Source organism: Prunus mume, linkage group LG2 (genome assembly GCF_029339155.1).
Source record: "Prunus mume cultivar Tortuosa linkage group LG2, ASM2933915v1, whole genome shotgun sequence".
Lineage (NCBI taxonomy): Eukaryota > Viridiplantae > Streptophyta > Magnoliopsida > Rosales > Rosaceae > Prunus > Prunus mume.
In genome coordinates, this window is record NC_142699.1 from 42,468,464 (window position 1) to 42,493,127 (window position 24,664).

General features: G+C 38.1%; 3 pseudogenes; all 3 read right to left on the reverse strand.

Moving 5' to 3' along the window:
* Window positions 1–10,642: 10,642 nt before the first annotated feature.
* Window positions 10,643–11,487, reverse strand: LOC148920424 (uncharacterized; annotated as a pseudogene).
* Window positions 11,488–11,660: 173 nt separating this feature from the next.
* Window positions 11,661–12,393, reverse strand: LOC148920425 (uncharacterized; annotated as a pseudogene).
* A 130-nt stretch (window positions 12,394–12,523) lies between these two features.
* Window positions 12,524–13,404, reverse strand: LOC148920426 (uncharacterized; annotated as a pseudogene).
* Window positions 13,405–24,664: the final 11,260 nt, after the last annotated feature.

Consider the following 24,664-nt stretch of genomic DNA (forward strand, 5'->3'; position numbering starts at 1 on the left):
TTGTGCTTAATGTTTTCTTGTTTAGGATGAATTGCAAAAACGAGTCTCGGAAGGCAGTCTTAGTGTATTTGGCAGCAATGATGTGTTGACCATGGCTTTGGGTCCCGAGCATCCAGGGGGAGTGAGAGGGGTAGGTCTTGGGATTTCCATAGGCGTACTTCAATTTACCCAAACATGAGGATTAAATTTGCGATCATTTAAAGGAAAGTGTCAGAATTGTCCTTCAAGAAGAGACTAAGAAGATGGAAGCTAGGTCAAGGGAAGAGACTTTAAGGATAGAGGCTAGAACCAAGCAATTGGTAGAGGTGAGAGGAAAATTCTTGATCAGCTTTCCCAACTCATCCCCAATTTTGATCCAAGCATGCTTAAACCGAAAACTAGCCCCTGTCAAAACCAAAGTCCCAAAAATCCAATGTCTGACAAAGCAAGCTGCTTTGGGGCTGATGTGAGATCCTACATTTTGAGGATAATCGCCAAAAATAGAAAGCAGCGAGGAAAAGCGGTAACATATCTGAACTTTGAATTCTTCTGTTTTTTAAAAAACTATTAGACATCGTTATTATGAAGAAAACCGTCGTTTGAAAATCAAACCACGACAATTTTATAAATAAACCGTCGTTGTATTTCAATACCACGTCGTATTTAGGTTACTTGTTTTACACGCCATTAGAAGTCGTACTTTGTGGTTTTTAGACGCACGGTTTTAGTCCTTACCGACGTAGTAGACAAATCCCATGCGTTTATTATTTACCATCGTTTAATAATTTTAAGACGTCCATAATTCTTACATACCGTCTTATGTTATGCCTTACCACGACGTTTTGATTTAATTTTTTTACTTTCTGTATAATCTGTCTTATATATATATATATATATATATATTTCTTTATTACTTAAAACACAAATATGGGGATTTAGAAAAAAACAAAGATGAAGAGAAGAAGGAAGAAAAAAAATAAGAAAAAAAAGATGAAGAGAAAAAGAAGAAAAAATGATAAAGAGAAAAAGAAGAAAAACAAGACGAAGTAAAGCATGACAAAAGGTATATTCTCATAACTTTGCCTTTTTATTTGTTTTCAAATTTCAGACGTCGATATTTTCTTTAAACCATCGTTTGTTTTCAAATTAGACGTCGGAATTTATTTCATATGACGTAATAAATTATTCAACACGACGGTTTTTTATTACCATCGTTTAAATTATTATTAGACGACGTTGTTTTCTTTAAACCGTCGTTTTTATTGAATTACCACATCATTTTATTTTGCTTTATTTCTTTAAACAGGGTACTGAAGTAGTTGATTATTCAAATGTGGAGGTGCCATCTTCCTTACAATCCCTTTGTCGTTATGTGGAAACGACACTAACGCCTCAGGAGAAGATCATGACCTTCACAATTGAGAAGGAGGTGTTTGGTGCAGATCGCAATACCTTCGTCTTGCCTGAAGATATTACACGGTGAGCAGGCATGGAAGAAATTGGGGCAACTGTGGTTGCAGTATATATGAGGTTTGTCCTTATCAAATACTTATTTCACACTCAAATTTGTGTTTGAAAAAAAAAATCATTATAGCATAAGACGTCGGTGGTTTATTTATTGAGTCATTTGAAACCACTAACCACGTCGTTCTTTTTTACCGGTCGTGATAAATTAGTTATAACGTCTATTTCTATTTGATTAAATCGTGTGAAATTGTATAATTCGTTGTTTGTTTATAAATAACCGTCGTGTGTTTTTTTGTGCTGACTTTTTTATATATCTTTGTTTTATATATTTAGGTGCTTATATGATCGTTTGAGAGAAGCAAATATGTGCAGCATGGTTGGCTTTATCGACCCTGCTCAAGTTAGTGCCAACGCTGGGTCACTAATTGACATATCACGATTGGTAGCAGGTCGACTTCAGAAGACAGATGGTGAACAGATTTTCATGATGCCTTACAATCCAGGGTTAGTCTCCTTAACAAGATTTTGTTTGTATGACTTTCACTAACTGAGTGTGTATAAAACTGTTTAAATAATTTTGTGCCGTTTGAAACATCTAACCACATCGGTGTTTTATTTATTGAGTCGTTTGAAACTACTAACCACGTCGTTAGTTATTTACCGTTGTGATAAATTTATAATGACGTCGATTGCTACGTTATTTCGTCGTGTGAAACTGTATAATACGTTGTTTTTTATAAATAACCGTCGTGTGTTTTCTTGTGCTGACTTTTTATACTAACCGTCGTTTTTTATGTTAATTTTGTGCAGCCGTCATTGGGTTTTGCTGATTGTGAGAGCAAAGAGGGAAACTGTCTATTTTCTGGATCCTCTGCCTGGAAATTGTGTGGTTGATGAGGAGGCCAAAAACATCGTGAACAGTGCTTTAAAAATTTATAATTCCCATATAGGCAGACCAGGCCGTAAAGCACCAATTTGGAAAACAGTAGGCACACCAAAGCAATCCAGCAAGTATCGAATGCGGGTATTATGTGATGCGCTTCATGAGGGACATCGTCATGGATCCTTCCTTGGAGTTTGAGAAGAAGGTAAGAAGAAAATTTTCAGATATATTTTATGTGGTTTTTTGTATTATCAACGACGGTACTTTATAATTACCGTCGTTGAATCGATATACTACGTCGGTTATGAAAAATAGCGTCGTCTGTGATTGAATTTCTTTTTATTTATAAAGCTTAATAATCATTGTTTATGGATTGCAGTTTGCCAAGGGGAAAAGAGCAAGCGCCATACCCTAAGCAACCATTGATGAAGTCCGGAATGAATGGGCAGAGTTTGTTTGCCTTCATATAGAGTAGAGGATTTTTGGAACACTTGATATTTTTATATAATGTACAAATTTTGTCTATAATATATAATGTACAAATTTTGTCTATAATATACATCCTTTTTTTCTCTGAAAATTTGTTGAGGTTTTCATAATTTAAAAGAAAAAACAAATTGCGTAACCGACGTGTAATAACTTTCCAACGACATAATTATGTCAAAAACCGACGTAAAAGGATATTTAGACGACGGATATGACGTGGTAATTAAATTACACGGCGACACCTTTTTTGTTTAAGTCGTGATATACCGTTTGTACGTCTATGGGACGTCGTTGTAGTGAAAATTTCGCCATGGTTTCGCTTTTAAACGACGTCCTTTGAACAACTAAGTCGTTTATTATATTTACAACGTCGTTACTTTCTTAAAGTCGACGTGGTTTGTTGTGTTTGTACGAATATTTTATTCTATTTCATTCAAAATATTCATAATAAATTTAAAATAGATCAAAAAAATGCAACGTCAACTCCTATGAAGTCATTGATATATTTTCTTCCCCCTAAACCTTAAAAAAATTCAGTTTGAGTAATACAATTTTAAAATGACCACCCAAAAATAAATTGTTTTGATGAGTCATAACATCACTTATAGTTTGGATTTAGGGTTTAGGGTTGAGGGCTTAGGGTTGTTATTTATTAGGGTTTAGGGTTAAAAGATAATTTTTGGGGTTTACGGTTTATGTTTGTTATATATTAGGCTGTAAAACCATAAACAATTTTATAAAATTATATTTTAAAAATATATAATTTAGAGTTTAGGGTTTAGGTTATTACTTTTTAACGACGGTGATTGAGTCGTGGAATATTGAGTTTACGTCGGATGGTGAAACATCCGCCATGATTTCTCTTTTAAACGACGTCCTTTTTACAAGTGAGTCGTTTATTATAATTTACAACGTCGTTAATTTATTAACCCCGACGTAAAAGGTTATTCTAACGACGCTATTGGTTCAATAGACGACGTGGTTTCTTCAAAATAAACGGTGTTACGTTAAGTGTTTGCGTCGGGGAATACTATATTTACGTCGGTTTTGGTAGAACTTTCGACATGGTTTTTCTTAGTTTTGACGACTTCTGTTTGATTTTGCCTCGTACATAGTTTTACCACGACGCCTTTAATGTAATAAGCGTCATGTTTAAAGTGAACTTTTAACGACGGTTTTTTTTTTCCGTCGATGTTTTAAAGAGCGCGCTTTCTAAAAATATTTGCGCGACCAAAACTTTTCAGATTTGGCTCTTAGTTTTATACTTCTAACCCTGAACCCTAAAATTTTCAGATTTCGCTCAACATAACATTTAGCTCTCTCACTTCATCTCTAATTCAAAGTTGGGCTCTCCAGCTCTGTCGAATCCAAGTAGGCCATAATCTATGAGCTCTGCTAACCTGTAAGTACAAACCCTATCTTCCCCTTGTAAATTCATTGAATGATATTAGGTTGTTTTGTTAAAGGATTTTAGATATATGTTTTGCGATCTGTTAATAATGCCGCTGTTGGAGGTATGGGTTCATGGATTTTCTGTTTAATGTTTTTTTGATCACTCTCTGTTATGTTAAATTGGGAATGGATTTATTGTTTTCATGCTTAGTATATGTTGGTTTCATGCTTGGTTTCATGTATATGTTGTGTTCTTAATAGGGTGTTGAGATCTTGAAAATAAACTGGGATATCGACGCGTTTGTAGGCATACGCGACGGTTTTTCATAAACCGTAAATCTGTATTATATACATGACGGTGTTCTTTAAATACCGTCGTGGTTATAATTAGACGACGTTTGTTGAAAATCCTTCGTCTATATATGTCAAATACGTCTATTTTTGTTTAAGAACCGTCGTCTGTGTTGTATATTACTAGCTATTAGAACTTTATATAATCTGCTATAGTGATGGTCATTGCTTGTCTTTTCACTTTATTATATATAATAGAGTACAGTGTCGGAGATAGATAAGTCATGGATGCACTCGGATGGAAGATCGAAGGCATATGAGTTAGGGGTGGAGGCATTTTTGAACTTTTCTGTAGAAAATCTGCTAACTACAACACATATCCATTGTCCATGTGTTAAATGTGTTAATTTGAAATTGTTTGAGGTTGGAATTATAAGGGATCACTTATACTTTAATGGAGTTGACCAAAGCTATAAGAATTGGACATTTCACGGAGAACCTTGAAGCAAACTACTAATGCTAGTAGAAATGTTGAAGAAGATGATGAACATAGTAGGTACATTTTTGTGTCTGAAGAAATAGAGATGGATGATAATGATTTTGGTGATTTTGGATCTGATTCTTATGAGTTTGCCAATGTGATTGGGGATGGAGATCAACCATTGTACCCTGGTTGTAGAAAGTACACGAAGTTATCGGCATTAGTGAAGTTGTATAATTTGAAGGCAAAACATGGGATGAGTGATGTCTGTTTATGCACAGAATTATTGATAATTCAAGGTGATTTGCTTCAGAAGGAAATACAGTGATCGGCCTCGTATGAGGCAAAAAAGACTTTGTGTGCATTAGGGCTGAGTTATGAGAAAATGCATGCATGCCCCAATGATTGCATCTTGTATAGGAAGGAGTATGAGGATTCAACTAATTGTCCTACTTGTGGTATCTCAAGGTGGAAGGAAGGAAAAGATTCAATCTTGAAATAGGGTGTGCCAGCGAAGGTGTTGTGGTATTTTCCTCCAATTCCAAGGTTTAAAAGGATGTTTCGATCACATGAGACAACTAAGAGTTTGACTTGGCATGCTGCTAGAAAACTAATTGACGGTCAGATGTCTCATCCGGCTGATTCCTCGTCTTGGAAACTTCTTGATGATAAATGACCCGAGTTTGGTAATGAGCCGAGAAACTTGAGATTGGCTCTTTCATATGATGGATTCAATCCCCATAGTTCTCTAAGTAGCAGATATAGTTGCTGGCCAGTTATCTTAGTTACATAATCTCCCTCCATGGTTGTGCATGAAACGAAAGTTTATGATGTTGACCTTATTGATTTCCGGTCCTAAACAAACCGGAAATGATATAGACGTCTACTTGAAGCCTTTGATTGATGATTTAAAATCTTTGTGGGATGGGATTAGAGGAGTGTATGATGCACATAATGGAGAATACTTTACACTCAGAGCTGCATTAATGTGGACAATTAATGATTTCTCTGCTTACGGAAACTTATCTGGTTGTGTTGTTAAAGGATGTAAAGCTTGTCCAATACATTGGGCATAGAAAATGGTTACCAATCAATCATCCATATAGGAGGCAACGTGCAGCTTTTAATGGGAAACCTGAATATGGCACACCTCCCGAGCCATTAACCGGAGAAGAAGTGTTGCATATGGTTGAAGATGGTGACGGAGTTTGTTGGAAAATGTTTGCGATAATATCATTGGTACATTGCTGGAGACCCCTGAAAAAAATAAAGATGAGATTGCTGCTCAATTAGATTTATTGAACATGGGGGTCAAAACTGATTTGCAACCCGAGTATGGAGAAAGACGTACTCGTTTGCCTCCCGGGCCATGGAATTTGTCAAGAGCCGAGAAGAGAGAGGTTTGCAATTCTTTCTATGGTATGAAGGTCCCTAAAGGTTATTCTTCAAATATAAAAAATCTTGTATCTTTACAAGATTCAAGACTTCTTGGCCTTAAATCACATGATTGTCATACCTTAATGCAACAATTACTCCCTGTGGCAATTCGTTCTGTTTTGGAAAAAGCCTGCAAGGTATGCAATAACTCATTTGTGCTTCTTCTTCAATGCTATATGTGCAAAGACTGTTGATGTTTCCAAGCTAGATAAGTTGGAAGAAGATGTAGTAATTACTTTGTGTTTGCTTGAGAAGTACTTTCCCCCTTCATTCTTTGATATCATGGTTCATCTAGTAGTACATCTTGTCAGAGAAGTTCGTCTATGTGGGCCGGTATATTTTAGATGGATGTATCTGTTTGAAAGATATATGAAAGTGCTAAAGAGGTATGTTCAGAATCGTACTCGTCCCGAAGGTTGCATTGCTGAGCGGTATATAGCTGAAGAAGCTGTAGAGTTTTGTACCCAGCATTTATGGGATGTTAGTACAGTTGGAGTGCCTTCAAGCCAAAAGATGGGAGTTTCAAAGCCATTATCAGGTTGCACAGTGAGCGTAGTTGATCGGGACCTGTTGAACCAAGCACATCTATATGTCTTGGAGAATACGGAGAAAGTCCTACCTTATATCGAGTACGTATAAGTTTTATTCTTTAAGTTTCTATTTTAAATTATTTCTTATGTTTATCTCATATGTTTGGGACCGTAATGCTTGAATTTTTCGTGTCATGTAGGGAACATATGATCCACATCAAGACCGCTTATCCAAAATTTAGAAAGAGAACAAAGTGGCTGCAGGATAAACACAATAGCACGTTCATTCAATGGCTACGCTTCAAGGTATATGTTATTGAATAACATATTGGACTTTTAATTTTCTTCTTTCTATGTCAGATTGAATTAAGTTATGATTAATTTGCAGGTTCAAAGTGAACTTAATGAGGAAGACAATCATGGCGTATCAGAAAATTTAAGGTGGCTAGCAGCTGGTCCAAACATGGCAGTGCCATTATATAGGAGCTATCTTATTAAAGGTATTAAATTCAACATCAAGGCACAAAATGATGTGCGGACAACTCAAAATAGTGGAGTTTATTTACTTGCACATACCATGCAAGTTGCTAGTGCCAAGGATAAAAACCCAATTCTCTCAAATATGGGTTTCTGTGGTGTCATTCAAGAAATTTGGGACCTTGACTACCAAGAGTTTACAATCCCAGTCTTTAGGTGTGATTGGATAGATAGTACTTCTGGTCTTGTAGTAGACGAACTTGGATTTACCCTTGTAGATTTTAGTAAAATTGGACATAGGAATGACCAATTTGTTTTGGCTTCTCAAGTCAAACAAGTATTTTTTGTTGACGACCCAATGCATCGTGGTTGGTCGGTAATGTTATCAATGCCTAATAGAGAATACAATGATGTTATTGGTGATGATGTCTTAGGTGATGTGAGAATTGAGTGTGAGCCATTTCTAGAGGTATGCCAAATGTTGACACATTTGATGAAGTGGTGGGTGAGTTAGGGAGTCAAAATATTCGAGATGGGTGTGAAGATATATGGATTGAATGATGCTTTATGTAATTGGCAGTGTATGACATTAATTTTGTAATATATTGTAATGTGATTTCTTCACTTTCATTATACAGGTTTTGGCTACAAAACAATTAGTACAAAAATTACTGGTTTCACATTACAAATACAACGGTCTTGATAAAAATGTGAAAAACAAAAGTCTGTTCTAATAAAAAACGACGTTTTGGAGCATTCAACGACCGCAATATATTTACCGACGTCTTAAAGCAACGTAACAGTAAAGAACCACGACACTATTGTGAAACAGTTATCCAGGATAACACGTCGGAGAAGCATAAAGAACTGCCATGTAATTCAAAATAACACGACTCCAATCCCATAATACCGATGTCTAAAAGACGAGATATCTAACCTGAACGTTACAAAAGACGACGTCGTCATAAATTTACCACGTCGCATGTTCTTTCATAAATGAAGTGGAAAAGATGAATTCACGACGGTATTTGAAGTCCATCGGTAAATTTGTCGACCTTAAGATATATTTGGACGTCGTTCCTTTAAAAAAAGAACGTTATATTGACGTATCCACGTCTCTTTTCTTATGATAATGTCGTTAAAATTGCTTTACACGGTGAATTTTGGATAAACAACGCCGTCTAATATGAATTAGACGACGGTAATTTTGTTAATGGTGACGTATAAATTATGAAACATGGCTGTCTTTTTCATGATAACGATGTTGTATATTGACGACAGCGTCGTCTTTATAAATTAATGTGTCGTAATTAATGATCCCAACATTTTTTCCACGTCGTTTATTTTCAGATCGTGTCTTTAAAATTATTTTACACGGCGGTAGAATGAGAAACGATGCCGTCTCAGAGTCATTAGACGACGATTATATTTTAAAATATGACGTATAAATTCTGTAATACAGCTCTCATTTATTTGAAACCGACGTTGTTTATTCAGTTCAACGTCGTCTCTGTAAATACATGCGTCGTAAGTAATAACCTAACATCTTTTTCCACGTCATCATTCATAGAAAAATCGAAGTGGAAAATTTATTTCACGACAGTTGTTGGAAATGTAGTGACGTAATAGGTGTCAATAACGTCGTTTGTTATGTATTTAAAGACGTCATATTTTTATTTGTCGTGAAAGGTGTATTTGATGGCGTTGAGTTTTAGTTCTCATCGTTGTATGTGTATCTTGCGGCCATGTTCTGTTAATATATGTCATATGTTGCCTTTTTAACGACGTTTTTTGTTAGAGTTGGTCGTCTATTCTCATCCTCGACTGTTTTTTTATCTCTTTTTGCAGTACAAAGCGTCGGTTTTTGTTTGTTGATAGCGTTGTTTGTTTTTTGTGCCAATTATTAGCGTCGTGGTTTGGTTAGGAAAAGATGTCGGTGGATTCCACGACCATTTGAAAACGTAATACGGCGGTGAATTCCGTCGTCTTTTTCCTTTGTAGTAGTGCAATTTTGAGAGATTGAGTGGGAAAACCTTGGATTAAACACCTGAAAGTGTTTGGCTCAATGTGTTATCCTCTTATTCCAGGAAATTTAATGCACAAATTAGAAGCAACAAGTGGCATAGGTGTTTTTATTGGATATGGTGTTTGTGAGAAGGGGTATAGAATATTGAATCCAACGACTCAAAAGGTCTTGCTCTCTAGGGATGTAATCTTTGATGAGAATGGCAAATGGGATTGGGAGAAGCACAAAGTCAAGGAAGTCTGCATTCCTTTATCTACAAGCGAGCCTTTAGACATGGGTAGAATGGATGAAAGGCTTGAATCTCAGGACCAAGTGATATCTGATGGGTCTCAAATTGAAGTTGGACATTCTCCAGTTACTGACTTTGGTGATTCAAGTAGCCTTCTGTCTACACCTTAGTATGATGATACACCGTTGAGGTACAGGAACTTGAGTGAGATTTATGAAAGATGTCATCTATGCATTGTTGAGCTTTCTGAATGTTTTGATGAAGCTGCACAGGATGAGGCATGGAAAAAGGCAATGGAAAACAAAATGAATATGATTGAGAAAAATCAGACATGGGAGTTGGTAAGAAGACCATCGATAAGCCTGTGATTGGGGTCAAATGGGTGTATAAAACAAAGTTTAACTTAGATGGCTCGGTTCAAAAGAATAAAGTGAGGCTAGTTGCAAAGGGCTATGCACAAAAGCCCGGAATAGATTATAATGAAACCTTTGCACCTGTGGCAAGGTTAGACACCATAATGTCACGGGATGACTTTTTCGGAGTCTTCCTTCCGTGCGGCCTTAGACTTGATCGCCTCTCGAACAAGCTAAGTCAGCCTCCTTCCCACAATACAAGATCAAACCAAGCAAAGAACAATCGCAAGAGCAAGAGCAGTAAGAATGCTTAACCGAGTTTGGGAGAATATATGCTTGTATTGCTACTCAAATGCTTTACAAGTTGTGAGGTGAGGATACACAATGTGTCATCCCCCTTATATACTATCCCTATCCCACCTACCACCACAGTAGGTGGGTAAGATACAATGTCACCTACCAACATCTACCAACTACTATCACCAACTGTAGTCTACCAACTACTATACAACGAATGTCTACGGACATGTGGGCTGGAGGTCTGGCAGTCAATCAGCAGGTTGGGCCTTGAACATGCGGGCGTGACATTCTCCCCACCTAATCCGGAGGCGTCATGCGTCGCCGAGTAGATCCTTCCGTTGAATGCCGATGATGTCTTTGTACTTCCACAAAGACTCTTCTTTCTCCCAGTTGCCTTCGGACTCTGGCGGGCCCTTCCATTTGACAAAAATTACTCAAGTACCTCGGTACACCCTTTGCGTCGCACCTGCCGGCAGCCGCGAAGTCACTCAACCTCCTTGTCAAATGGTAGAGTCACCATCAAAGGTGGATCTCGTTGAGACTCTCCACGACTTGGCTCCTCAAGGTCGGCATGGTAGGGCTTGAGATTGCTCACGTGGAACACCGGATGAATCTTCAATCGGTGGAAGTTGTAATACACAGAAGTGGCGCTTCTTCCCACCGATCGATGATAGGAAATGGGCCTCACATCTCCTCAACAACGCCTTGTGTAACTTTCTAGTGGACTTGTGTTGAGAAGGGTTGAGCTTCACAAAGACCATATCACCTGGTTGGAACACAACATCTCGCCTATGCTTGTCCGCCCATTTCTTCATCTTCCGAAGTGTTGCCTTCTCCAATTGAGCCCGCGCCAACTCATTAGTCTCCACCTTTGGTCGCTTATGCGTACTGCTACTTCTGTAGCCTCGACACCACTGTTCGTGTCATAGGTTGTTGTCCTGCTAACCCAAAGGACTTGACCTGGATTCTTACTCACGCAAGTTGTATGAGAATTGAGCAACATCCAACAACTTTGCCTAATTCGCCGGTTGGCACTCACATAGTGCCTCGATTGTCCCACCTTGGAACATAGATCACCTTCTTGTTGTGAAAGAACATCATCATCAAAATCTTCTTTGTCTTCCCATTTGACAAGCTCCAATGCACTTGGGATCATGCAACAAGCCCTCTGTATCCTCTCGCTTCCATGTCATTGAGCCTGACTCGAAAGCCAATGGTGTCCATCCCGCATGAGTACACCACCACAGCGTAATCGATGCATCACAGTGTACCTCAAATGGTTTGCTAAGATCGTAAGTCTCAAAGATTGGTTCCTCCATAGGTGCCTCTTCAACTCCTCAAGGCATGATCCACCTTCCTCTTAGGTGGTAAGGTTTTGGGCAACTTGGGCATGACATCCAAACTCCTTAAGGATTGCCTCCATACTTTCTCGGACAAAGTTGAACTTCCTTCCAACTATATCCATCTTCATAGTTGCAAGGAACGTCTGTTCACCCTTCTTCCAAGACTTTGAAAATTGCATACGATAAAAGCTTCATTCTCGCTTTGTTGCTCACCACTGCACCATGCATGGCATTGTTCCACCGCAATGCACATAGTATTGTAGAATGGAATGGGAAATGCTTTTACCTCGCCCATGAACTCCATTCCTAGCACGACATCGTAGTCATCCATTGGGATCACTTTAGAAGTTAGCTACTCCTTCCAGCGAAAGAATGTAGCTCCACACCACGAGCTACTCCATCAATTGGTTTGGCAGTTGAATTCACCGTCTTCATACTGCCTGCTTCCTTCGAGACTCGACACCCAAGTCTCTTTGCTTCTCGTGACGACATAAAGTTGTGCGACAACTGATTCACTCAGTAACGAGTTGTCTTACCATTCACCATGGCATCGACGAACATCACACCTTTGGCTTGAACCTGTGGTTGAGCTCCCTTGGCCTGTAGGGTATTGAAGCGTGAATGGCCCCATTCCTCGCTCCCTCTCGCCCCTCTTCCTCTCTTGGTTCATAGCATTCAAGGTTGTTTTCATGACAAGCCCGCATCATGTGCGCCTCCATCGCAGTAGCAGCGCTAGTCGACTTGTCTTCCCTTGTCACCTTTGTTTCCTTCTTCCTGATGACTTGTGACCGCTGACTTGTCCCCCACTTTGCTACCCTTGGCTTGTTGTCTCCCCACCGGATCCATCTGCTATCTTTCTTTCCTTTGAACTTGAGTCGCTTTGATCCTTCCCTTGAACTCAACAAGAGACTCAATTGCAGCAATTGCCTCGATAAGGTTTGACATGCCTTTGTAACTCCAGCTTGGCCCAATTCTGTAGGCCACTCATGAAGTACATGAGCTTGTCTTCATCCGTCATGCTAGGCACCTCGAACAATAGGTTGGTGAACATGGCGACATAGTCCTTCACGTTCCCAGTTTGCTTCAACCATCTCAGCTTCTCCTTTGCCTCATACTTGGCATTCTCTGGATAGAAATGCAACATAATATCCTTCTAAATTCATCCCAAGTCTCATGTAAACGCACTTTGTCTGATCTCCATAGATCGACGACGCCACCACATGAGAGCATTGTCGGTGAGAAACAACGCTGTCGGTTGATCTGGGCTCATCATCCTCGAGCTTCGATACTTGAAATACTTCTCGATATTCCACAAAAATGTCTAGCTCCTTCGCCTCTTCCCATTATAGGATTTGGGCTTGAAAGAATCTAACACCTTGGGTTCCTTCGAGTTGGGTCTTGTTCAACATGCTTCCTTGCACAAAGCCCAATCTCCTTTCACATCCTCACCTCTCACGGCGGTAAGCTCCCGCAAGAAGTGATCCATCTTGGTTTGGACATCTAGCCGCATGCTGTCCAATGCGGAGTTGAGGACTCCTTGAAATTGGCCTGAAGCTCATCCACCACAAAAACCACTTCGTAAGGACGCCCTCTCTAGTCACGATCAAACTCGACCACGCCATCTCCATCTTAGAAAGCCGCTTCTCCATCATGGCTACAACATCTCTAGATCGTTCCCTCTTTGATTTGCCCCCACGATCCATATTGACCTGGACAGACAGGCTCCACATCGGATCCGCTTCGACATGTCGAATGATTCGAAGCCGCCCTCGATACCAATCACACGGATGACTTTTTCGAGTCTTCCTTCCGTGCGGCCTTAGACTTGATCGCCTCTCGAACAAGCTAAGTCAGCCTCCTTCCCACAATACAAGATCGAACCAAGCAAAGAACAATCGCAAGAGCAAGAACAGTAAGAATGCTTAACCGAGTTTGGGAGAATATATGCTTGTATTGCTACTCAAATGCTTTACAAGTTGTGAGGTGAGGATACACAATGTGTCATCCCCCTTATATACTATCCCTATCCCACCTACCACCACAGTAGGGTAAGATACAATGTCACCTACCAACATCTACCAACTACTGTCACCAACCGTAGTCTACCAACTACTATACAACGAATCTAGACATGTGGGCTAAGAGGTCTAGCATGATCAATCCAACGGGTTGGGCCTTGAACATGCGGGCCGTGATAAGAACCTTATTGCACTAGTCAAAGAACAATTGAAGCTATACCTGGATGATGAAATCTACCTTCTTAAATGGTGTGCTTGAAGAGGAGGTGTATGAGATCAGCACCGATGGATTCTAACCGCAAGGAGAGGAGGATAAAGTGTACAAATTGCACAAGGCCTTGTATGGTTTGAAGCAGGCACCTAGAGCCTGGTATGGAGAGATAGATTCCTACCTTGTGCAGTGTGGTTTCAAAAGAAGTATTAGTGAAGCAACATTATATACTAGTGCAAAAAGACTTGATATGATCATTGTTCTATATATATATTGATGATATAGTTTATACTGGAAATTTTAGAGTTATTACAGGAGTTTAAGACTGATATGATGCATAAGTATGAAATGACATATTTGGGTTTACTACACCATTTTCTAGGAATGGGGTTATCCAAACAAGATTGTATCTTCATACATCGAAAATATGCCTCAACTCGTTGAAGACGCTTGGGCTCCAGGATGTAAACTCGTGAGCATTCCCGTACCAAAATGATAAACTGAGGAAGGATGATTTATAGTGGAGCTGCAGATGAAGCTCAATACAAGAAAATTGTGGAAGCTTGTTGTATCTCACAGCAACAAGGGGCTCATAATGTATGTGTATGTTTGTTATAAGGTTTATGCATTGTCCTACAAACAAGCATTATGGAACAGCAAAGAGAGTTCTCAGATATATTCAAGGGACTCTGATTTTGGTTTGGAGTATAAGAAAGGAGAAGGTTCACTTGGTGGGTTTTTGTGATAGTGATGGTCTGGACTGAAGAGGATATGAAGAGTACATCCGGATATGCTTTACATTTAAGTGAGAGTTCTTGGGCATCTGTCAAACAACAATGTGTTGCTTTATCCACAGCAAGCATAGTATATTAGTGCATCAGAGGCAACACACAAGCCATTTGGTTAAGATTTATGCTAGAAGACTTTGTGAATGCAACTGTTGCAACACCATTCAACTGTGATAACACTTCAGCTATTGCTATCACTAAGAATCCTATATTCAATCAAAACCAAGCATATCAATCAAGGTATCACTACATCAAGGAGGCGCAGCAAGGAGTGATTAATTTGATTCACTGCTTACAAAGGAGCCGGTATAGCTGACATTTTCACAAAGGCATTGGCAAGAGAACAATTCTCCTATCTGAGAGATCTTCTTGGAGTGAAATCAGTTCACAATTTAAAGGGGAGTGTTAGAGTGTAAATTGATGATCTGATTAGAAGAAGTTTATAGGCTGAGTTTATAGATTGAGCTTGTGTGTCAAGTAATGTGCTGGTTAAGTCTTATAGGGCTTGACATTGGACAAGTTTCCTAATCTCCAAGAATGTAATGGATGGCTGAGATTGAGATTAGAATTGTGTCTATCTCTCTCTCCTCCAACGGTTTGTACTGTGTGCGTGAGTGAGCTCTGCTGCTGTGATACAGAGTGCTCAATATACAACAGAAAATATAGAAGTAAAATTCTCTCTGATCATTCCTGTGATTCTCTCTTCCATATATGCTAGATTTCATTTCTCTAACAATCCCAACACGCTCGTCTTTGTTTGCATAAAATGTATTGCCACAAATGTTGTGGTTTCAACCCCTCCTTGGTTGATGAACATCAACACCACCTCCACCTTCTTCGTTGTAAGCATCGTGAATCCCAATATCCATGCTTTCAATTGCGAAGAAATCATTCTCATTAATGTTGAAGGTCCCGTTGCTTTCAACAGTATTTTCTGCCTCATTATTTTTGTTTTGCTGCTCTTTCTCCTTCGGGCTCTTGTCCAGAGAGCATTCTAGGGCGACCAGAAAAGCAGTTCTTATCCTCTCCTGGAGGCTCTGATTCAGTTGTTCAGCTTCAGATTGAGATCGAGACCCATCTTATGTATATGCAAAGATAAAAATGGAAAGATCTTCAAATAAGAGGCAAATACTCCAAAATAAATTGGAAGACAATCTTTCAATAACTGGAAGTTACTATTGTAAACTAATTACATAAATTCCTTAAACCCTATACACACATAGAATCACATTAAGGAAAAGATGTTGAATCAAATAAAATTTCCTACTCTCTCCGATTTTATCCCCGTAATATATTATTCCCAACGATGTTGAAGTCATTGCCTCTTCCGCCCTTGTCTTTTTCCTTGGGTTGGAGAGTTTTGGTGCTCAAGGAAAAGAGAAGTTCACATTAATTATATAATAAATTATAATTAGTGCTTGCAATTATCAATTATCTAGCTAATTGATTACGTTGAAATTATAATTATCTTGCAATTATCAAAAGAGGACCCCTCTTGTCCTAATCCAAGAGGGACCGGACAGACTTTTTAAAGTGGCCATGCTTGTGGAAAAATTATACAATACATTGTACATCAAATTTGGAAAGCAGCAATTTGAATAATCACCAGACTTTCTTGTTTTGTTTATGGTACTGGAAATGACTTTCTGTTTTCAGGTATTTTAGCTGCACTGCATCCATATGGAAATATATATATATATGATTTATCTACATTTCAAGATATCAATCATTAATCTAACCAAAAATCATCTGATGACTACAATTTGTGGCTTATCCACTTTCCTTCATTGGGGTTTCTATTCAAGCAATGCTGGTAGTAAGGTAACATGCCAACAAGTGGCTATGAAAGAAAAAGGCTAGAACAAGAAGAAATAATACTTATGGCATGTACAAGGAAGAAAAAGATACAATCTTACTTAGCGTATATCAATATACTTATGGCATGTAGAAGAAGAAGAAATACATAAATATATATGAGAAATAAGATTCACATTCAGAGAAAGGAACGCAAAGAAAAGTTTGAGTATAGTACGGGAAACTTCCAACCGGCACCTTTCTTTCTCACTTATTGATTTTTCTCTTCTTCTTCTTCTTCTTGGTCGTGCCTTCTTTTTCACTCAAGCCACTTGCTTCATTTTTTGTTTTGCTTACTCACCGTTAATATATAAAATAAAATATAAAATAAAGCTAGAACAAGAAGAATAAGAAGACCAAAAAGATATGGTACGCTCGACTTGTTGTAGTTCTTGTTGGCAACATTGATAATCCCAACCCGACGGCTGTTTTCTGCATAAAATCTATTGCGAGAAATGTTGTGGTTTCTCTTGGCGTGACTTGTGGATATTGACTTACTTTCCTTACACCTCAAGGATTCCTATTTTATTTGTAATTGATTTACTTTAATTCCTGATTTTCTACTGTAAATAGATTTAAGAATTTATTATTTACTTGCCCATTCAGGTTTTGTTGTATTATAAATATGACCTCCTACAAGGAGAAGAATACATAGAAAATTCTCACAAACAAATATTGTGAAACCCCATATTTTAATATTTCATAAAATTGATATTTATAATTATTAATTTTCAAAACTATCCCCTTCTATTGAGGGATCCTTCAAATAATTTTATTTAAGGGACGCCCTTTAAGGTACCCTACAATTTTTTTTCCAATGATCCAAACCATCTATTTTTTAGGTTTTCATTCATAGATCATCCTTACAAAAAATTAGACAAATCGGAAACCGTTTCAATATCCAATTGTGTCCTACAAAATCAATGAACACGGTGCTTCAAGAAAGTACTAAAATTTCAATAACTCAATTGAATGGTCAAATGATATCGGATTCGAATTATTTTTTGTAGAGATGATCTTTGAATGTGTATTTACAAAATAGACGGTTTGGATTAGTGAAATACAATCCGGAGTGGGCCTCACAAGGTATCCTCAAATAATATTTGAGGGATCCTCAATGGAAGCTCTCTGAGTGATATATATATATATATATATATATATATATAGATTAGTTAGTTGAATGGTAAGCTGTGTGAATCCAGTTGTAGCCTATCAAACCTCAATGTTATGATTTTAACTATAGTAAATCCTTTAATATTTAATATACACACAAAAGCTTTTAGAAATATATTGGTGCCTACTAAACTTTGACGTGTTGCATTCCGAAGTCTTCAAAAACCAATTGAAGATGAGGTGGTATGTTTTGAGTTGAGGTGTAAGAATTATAGATGTTCTCATATATAAATGTATTTGGAAAGTGCTACTAAGCACTCCCCGGAAACCAACAGCTAAGAACTAAATGGAGTGGCAGTTTTCCTTCAAGCCACCAATTTAGTCTATAAATCATAGGATTGTAGCCTAGAGATCCCTAGGTTAGTTAGGTGGCATAATATTAAAGCTTCATCTACTATTGTTCTTTAATTTAACCTACTATATATAAGTTCTAACTAGTAGTTATTGAATCATAGGTTCTTCAAAGTTATGTTAGTTTCTAAAATTCGAGAGTGAAAACTATGTGATAAGATTTGGAAAAGCTCAACTGGAAGTACAATAGCTTTGGATTTGAGGTAGGGGTTTTTCTTGGGGAGGTTTTGTTTTGTATACATTGAGGTAATTAAATATTGTAAATACTACATTAGGCTTGATAATATTTGATTGTTGTTATGCTTGGTTATATTGTTTGATTGTTATCCTTGATATTAGATGTATACATGTTGTCAATTATCATTATAATTTGATGAATTTTGACATATTCATATGTTGTTGGTGGTGGTTGGAATTTTTGGGTTCATAAAGAAATTATGGAAAAGAGGATAATGGGAAGTATCTTTTGTGTAGTTGAGTCTAACCATTGTAGGGACCAAGTTCGCTGAGCCTGCAGTGCACAGTAGATTAGGAAATCGGCGGTATAATTGTCGATTGGGTGATTTGGGCTTGGAGATCAATGGTGTAGACAAGATGACTAGCAAAAGGGGAATTATGGGATGATTGAAATGGGTGTTAGTTTATATAATGGGGCATTCGGAATCACAGTGGTAAAATGCATGGTATGGGACATGCAGATTTGCTTGCCCTATTATATAGATTAACAGGTTGGGTAGACTTGAAGTTTATTCATGCATTGTATAAATTGTACATTATAAATCTCACTAATCACATAAGACATAGGACCCCTACTGAGCATGTAATGCTCACCCCTTATTGAATCTATTGCAGGCTTTGAAACTGAAGTGTAGTTTTTGCTGAGGAAACAAGAAGAATGGATTATGGATAGTTTTGAGTGTTTTGTTGAAAGTTTGTTACTTTCTTGTTATTTTGTTTGTAATAATACAATGTAAATTACTTTGACTTAAATGGAAGTTTATGTTCAATCTTCATGTTTCTTTGTAATTAAATTTTTAGTTTTAGTTTTTCTTTTACCTCACATTCCCAAATAATAACAAAATAAAAAAAAATAATTGGGGTGTGACAAATATTCTCTCATAGTTTTCATATTTTAGCATGGTATCAGAGCGGCGATCTTGGAATTGCTGACTCTAGTTTCAAACCTCACCGCATGGGTGTTGATGATTTTTCAACCTCATAAAGGTAGCACCACCGACTCCTTCTCTCCTTCTCAACCAACCATAGCTAATTGAGTGCCCAAATGGCTCACCTACAGATGCACTTTGGCCCCGAATTTGATCCCGAATCAGATCCATTTTGATGAGCCCAACCCGATCCGAATCAGATCCTATTTTGACGACTCCAACCCGACTGACTATGACGACGACGACCCGCACTCGACCAAGACGACTCGACCCCAACCCGATGATGACCACAACCCCGAACTTGTCTATGATTCGCACTCGATCCCGATTTCGACCGACCCAAATGATCAGTGCTCGATCCCGATCCAAATTCCTACTACCGTATCCTATGCATCTTCGCTTCCACATCGTGAGACTTGTTTTAAATTGCATGGCTACCTGACAGAGCTACTTTAAAGATCGAGGACACGTACACACCAAGAATGGTAATCGTTATGGATTCCATATTCCGATAAGATTGATTCAGGAGTTGATAATTGATTCGTGCAATCGATCATATGATGTTTGATCCGATGATTATCCAATACTACACAACCTCAACGAACTCAGATTGCAAATGCCAATGGCGCTACTTATCCTGTGATGGGGGCTGGCACTGTTGCACTCTCATGCTCTCTCACACTGTCTAATACTTTACTTGTTCCATCTTTATCCACTAAATTGTTGTCCGTTAGTCAGCTTACTGAACAATTGAATTGTTGTGTACTCATTTACCCGAGTTTTTGTTTGCTTCAGGATATTCACACTAAGAAGATTCTTGGTCGTGGTACTAAGAGAGGAGGGCTATATTATGTCGATGACTTCAGTCCTGGCATGGCTAACAGTGTGTCTCATCCCTTTGATAGCAAACAAAAGCAAATTTGGTTGTGGCACCGTCGATTAGGACATCCGTCTTTTAGTTATATAAAGCATCTTATACCAGATTTATTCTCAGGTTTCAAGGACTCTGATTTCACATGTGATACTTGTATTTTGGCTAAGAGTCACCGTATGCCCTACCCGCTGAGTATGAACAAGTGTACTACTCCATTTATGTTAATTCACTGATGTCCTGGGACCTCACCTATCACCGCCCTCGTGTTCGATGATTTGTCACATTCATAGATGATTGTACACGGATGACATGGCTTTATTTGTCAAGAATAAAACGAAGTGTTTTCCGCTACCATTCCACAAACAGATGAAAACTCACTTTAATGCTCAAATCCAGATTTTCGCCCGACAATGGTGGAGAATTTTTCAATCATGACTTTCGCATTTACTTCCAACAACATAGAATTATCCATGAGACGACTTGTCCTCAGACACCGCCACAAAATGGTGTTGCCGAACGAAAGAATCAACATCTTGAAACCGCCGAGTACTTCGACACGCCATGTTCCTCGCCATCACTGGGATGATGCTATTGTCACTACAGTTCACCTAATCAACCGCATGCCTTCTGGTGTATTGACTTTTAAAACTCCTATAGGTGGCTTGCGCAACATGCACTCCGCCTCCGCTTTGGTACTCATATCCCGAATCTTTGATGTGTGGCTTTCGCTCATCTCCACAAAATCAACGAGCAAACTTGATCCATGTGCGCTTCGTTGTGTTTTTGTGGGTTATGCCACTCATCAAAAAGGCTACCTTGTTATCACCCTCCTACCCGACGCATCTATGTCACTTTGATGTGACCTTCCGAATCTGAAATGTTCTTCCATGGCTATCATCCAATTCTACGCCTGTGGAGATTTAAATGAAGAGCAGAATTGGAGCAACTTGGAAAACGAAGAAAGTCTCCTATGTACAGAAATGATTGATCATCCCGAGTCTGGAGCACAAGATTACTCTCTGCCGAAAAGCGACCAATCGCCCATTCATAGCAATCAATTACCTGACCCACCTGATCCATACGAATATATTTATGATCCGAGTCTCACACCTACAGACAATACATAATAATAAGATGAAGACCTCTTCTAACTCAACAGTACCAACAGACCAATCTCCTGAGAATATCCTTGAGGTAACTACTCCTACTAGACTTGTGCATTTAGAGGATAAAACTATTAGATATCAATTACCTTTCAGTCAAAATCGTGGGAAGCCACCAAACCGCTTATTCACCTGATATTGGCAAGACATCCAAGTATTGCAAATCATGTATATACTGAAAGGCTGTCTAAACCACTCAAGACTTTTGTGCATCAGTTGTCTGTATCCATATTCCAACCAAGGTCTCCGAAGCATTGAAAGATCCTAAGTGGGTCCAAGCTATAAAAGAGGAGATGAAAGCTCTTGAGAAAAATCAAACTTGGACATTGGAGACTATACCACGAGAAAAAAGACTATCGGATGTAGATGGGTGTTTACTATAAAACACAATGCGATGGATCTATCGAGCTGATACAAGACAAGACTTCTAGACAAAGGGTACACACGCATCCATGGTATGGACTATGAAGAAACCTTTGCTCCAAGCAAAGTTAAACACCATCGAGTCTTATTGTCCATTGCAACTAATTTGATTGGCCACTACACCATTTGATGTAAAGAATGCTTTTCTACACTAACTCACTGAGGAGGTGTACATGGACATTCCTCCCGGTTATAATACTACTCAGATCGAACAAAGCTATGTGCTAGGAAAACCATTGTATGGGTTGAAACAATGACCACGCATGGTTGGACGGTTCACCATGGCAATGAAGAACAATGGTTTCAAACAAGGCAACCTATATCATACTTTATTCTTGAAACATCTGAAAGGGAAGGTAACAACATTAATAATTTATGTTGATGATATGATTATTACTGGAATGATAAATGTGAAATATCACAAATTACAAGACTATCCGCAAGGTAGTTTGAGATGAAGGATCTAGGTGGACTCAAGTATTTCTTGGGAATTGAGGTGGCTCGATCGCAGCAAGGCATATTTCTCTCTCAAAGGAAATATGTCTTGGACGTGTTGACAGACACAGGAATGCTAGATTGCAAACCTGCAGACACTCCTATTGTTCAGAATCATCATCTTGGAGAATATCCGAATCAAGTTCCAACTAACAAAGAAAGATACCAAAGGTTAGTGGGAAGATTGATCTATTTGTCACATACTCGACCAGACATTGCTTATGCAAAGAGCGCTGTCACCAATTTATGCACTTCCAAGTGAAGACCACATGAATGCGCTTCTGATACTTAGATATTTGAAGTCTGTGACTGAAAAGGACTTCCTTTAAAGCATGGTCATCTAAATATTGATGGTTATTTAGATGCATTGGGTGTAATGTAACAAATAGAAAATCCACATCGGGTTACTTCACATTTTTGGGAGGTAATTTGGTGACATGGAGAAGCAAGAAACAGAATGTAGTAGCTTTATCCAAAGGTGTAGCCTAGTTCGTAGACATGACTAAAGGAATTTGTGAACTTTTGGTTAAGAAAGTTGCTTATCAACTTGAGTATAAACCTACATCTACAATGAATCTCTTTGTGACAACAAGGTCATTATAGCCATTGTACGTAATCCTGTCAGCATGATCGATTAAACATGTTGAGGTGGATCGACACTTCATCAAATGGTGCTTGAGGCTAAAGTGTTTCAGCTTTCTTTGTGAAACCTGAGATCAATGGCGGATATTTTGACAAAGGCGATTTCCAAGAAAGCATTCCACAATTCCATCGATCACCAGCATTGGCAACATCTATGCACCAACGTGAGGGGAAGTGTTGGCATGACTTGTGGATATTGACTTACTTTCCTTACACACCAAGGATTCCTATTTTATTTGTAATTGATTTACTTTAATTCCTGATTTCCTACTGTAAATAGATTTAGGAATTTATTATTTACTTGCCCATTCAGGTTTTGTTGTATTATAAATATGACCTCCTACAAGGAGAAGAATACATAGAAAATTCCCACAAACAAATATTCTCTCATAGTTTTCATATTTTAGCAGTTTCCACCCGTCCTTGCTTGATCACCACTTCCGCCTTCTTCTTTGTAAGCGCCTTGAATCCCAACATCTGTGCTTCCAAATGTGGAGAAATAATTCTCATTAATGTTGTTGGTCTCGTTGCTTTGATCAGTATTTTCTGCCTCACTATTATCATTTTGCTGGAGCACTTGTTCAGTTCTTTCTCCTTGGGGCTCTTGTTCATAAAGAGTTCTACGGTGACCAGAAAAGCGGTTTCTTACCATCTCTTGAGGGCTTTGGTTCAGTTGTTCAGATTCAGTTTGAGATCGAGACCCATCTTATATATATGCGAAGATTAAAATGGAAAGATCTTCAAATAAGTGGAGGCCAATACTCAATCAGATGGAAGATAATCTTTCAATAAATGGAAGTTACTATTGTAAAGTAATTTCATAAATTCCTTAAACCCTATACACGCATAGAATCACATCAAGGAAAATATCTTGAATCAAATAAAAATATTAATCATAATAGTACATACCTGCCATTAATGAAAGCTCAAAAGAAAGTCTCTACTCCGTAGAGTTCTTATGTTCGACTAGCAATAGGGACTAGATGTTTTGAACGGGTATTTCTAAGAGAGCATGGACCACTTCTTGAAAATGGAATAAGTTACTATTATGTATGTGGATTTATTTATTAATCTTGTTTTGTTTTTTTTTTTGGGTCATGTTTATTAATCTTGTTATATCTGCAGTATTCCAAATGATCAACTTGGAAAAGTCTTCCCAGCCAAAAAACAAAAACAAAACAAAAAAACAGAAAACAAAATTGAAAAGTCTTGTGAAAAGATTTGTGTGGAGAAAGGTTCAAGTTTTTCAAATTTTTTTTTTCAATCTCGACAAAAGAAATAAAATAAATAAAATGATTAAAACTAACAATCGAAAAAGAAATTAAGCAAAATCAAACTTAGGCAAACCAAATAAATCCAAAGATAGCAATGGAACGAAGATTCAAATAAGTTGATTTTTATAGTTAATCTCAGTTATATTCTAAACAACTCCGTTCTTCCTCCTCTCTTCTATCTTCTCTTCCTCCTTTCTCCTCTTCCCATATTTTCAAATACATAAGTTTTTCTCTATTTATCTTCGTTTTGTTATGATTTTCCTCCAACCATCACATGCGGCTTCGTCTTGGTGTTGGATTTCCATCTACATTTTGTAGTATATGCCAAATGCTTCGCCTTTGCATATACTTCGCCTTGGTAAAATAAAAAATTACAACAAAAATTCTTCTAGAATACTAGGTTTCTAGGTTCTGGAGAGTCAATCTGATCACATGAGGCTGACACCTCCTAAGGTAGATGCCAGCCATCGAGATTAACCAACTGGTCTATTTATCTTTGCTTAGAAGCCAACTGGGCATATACTATGTACCATCACATGGGCATATACTACGGCACAT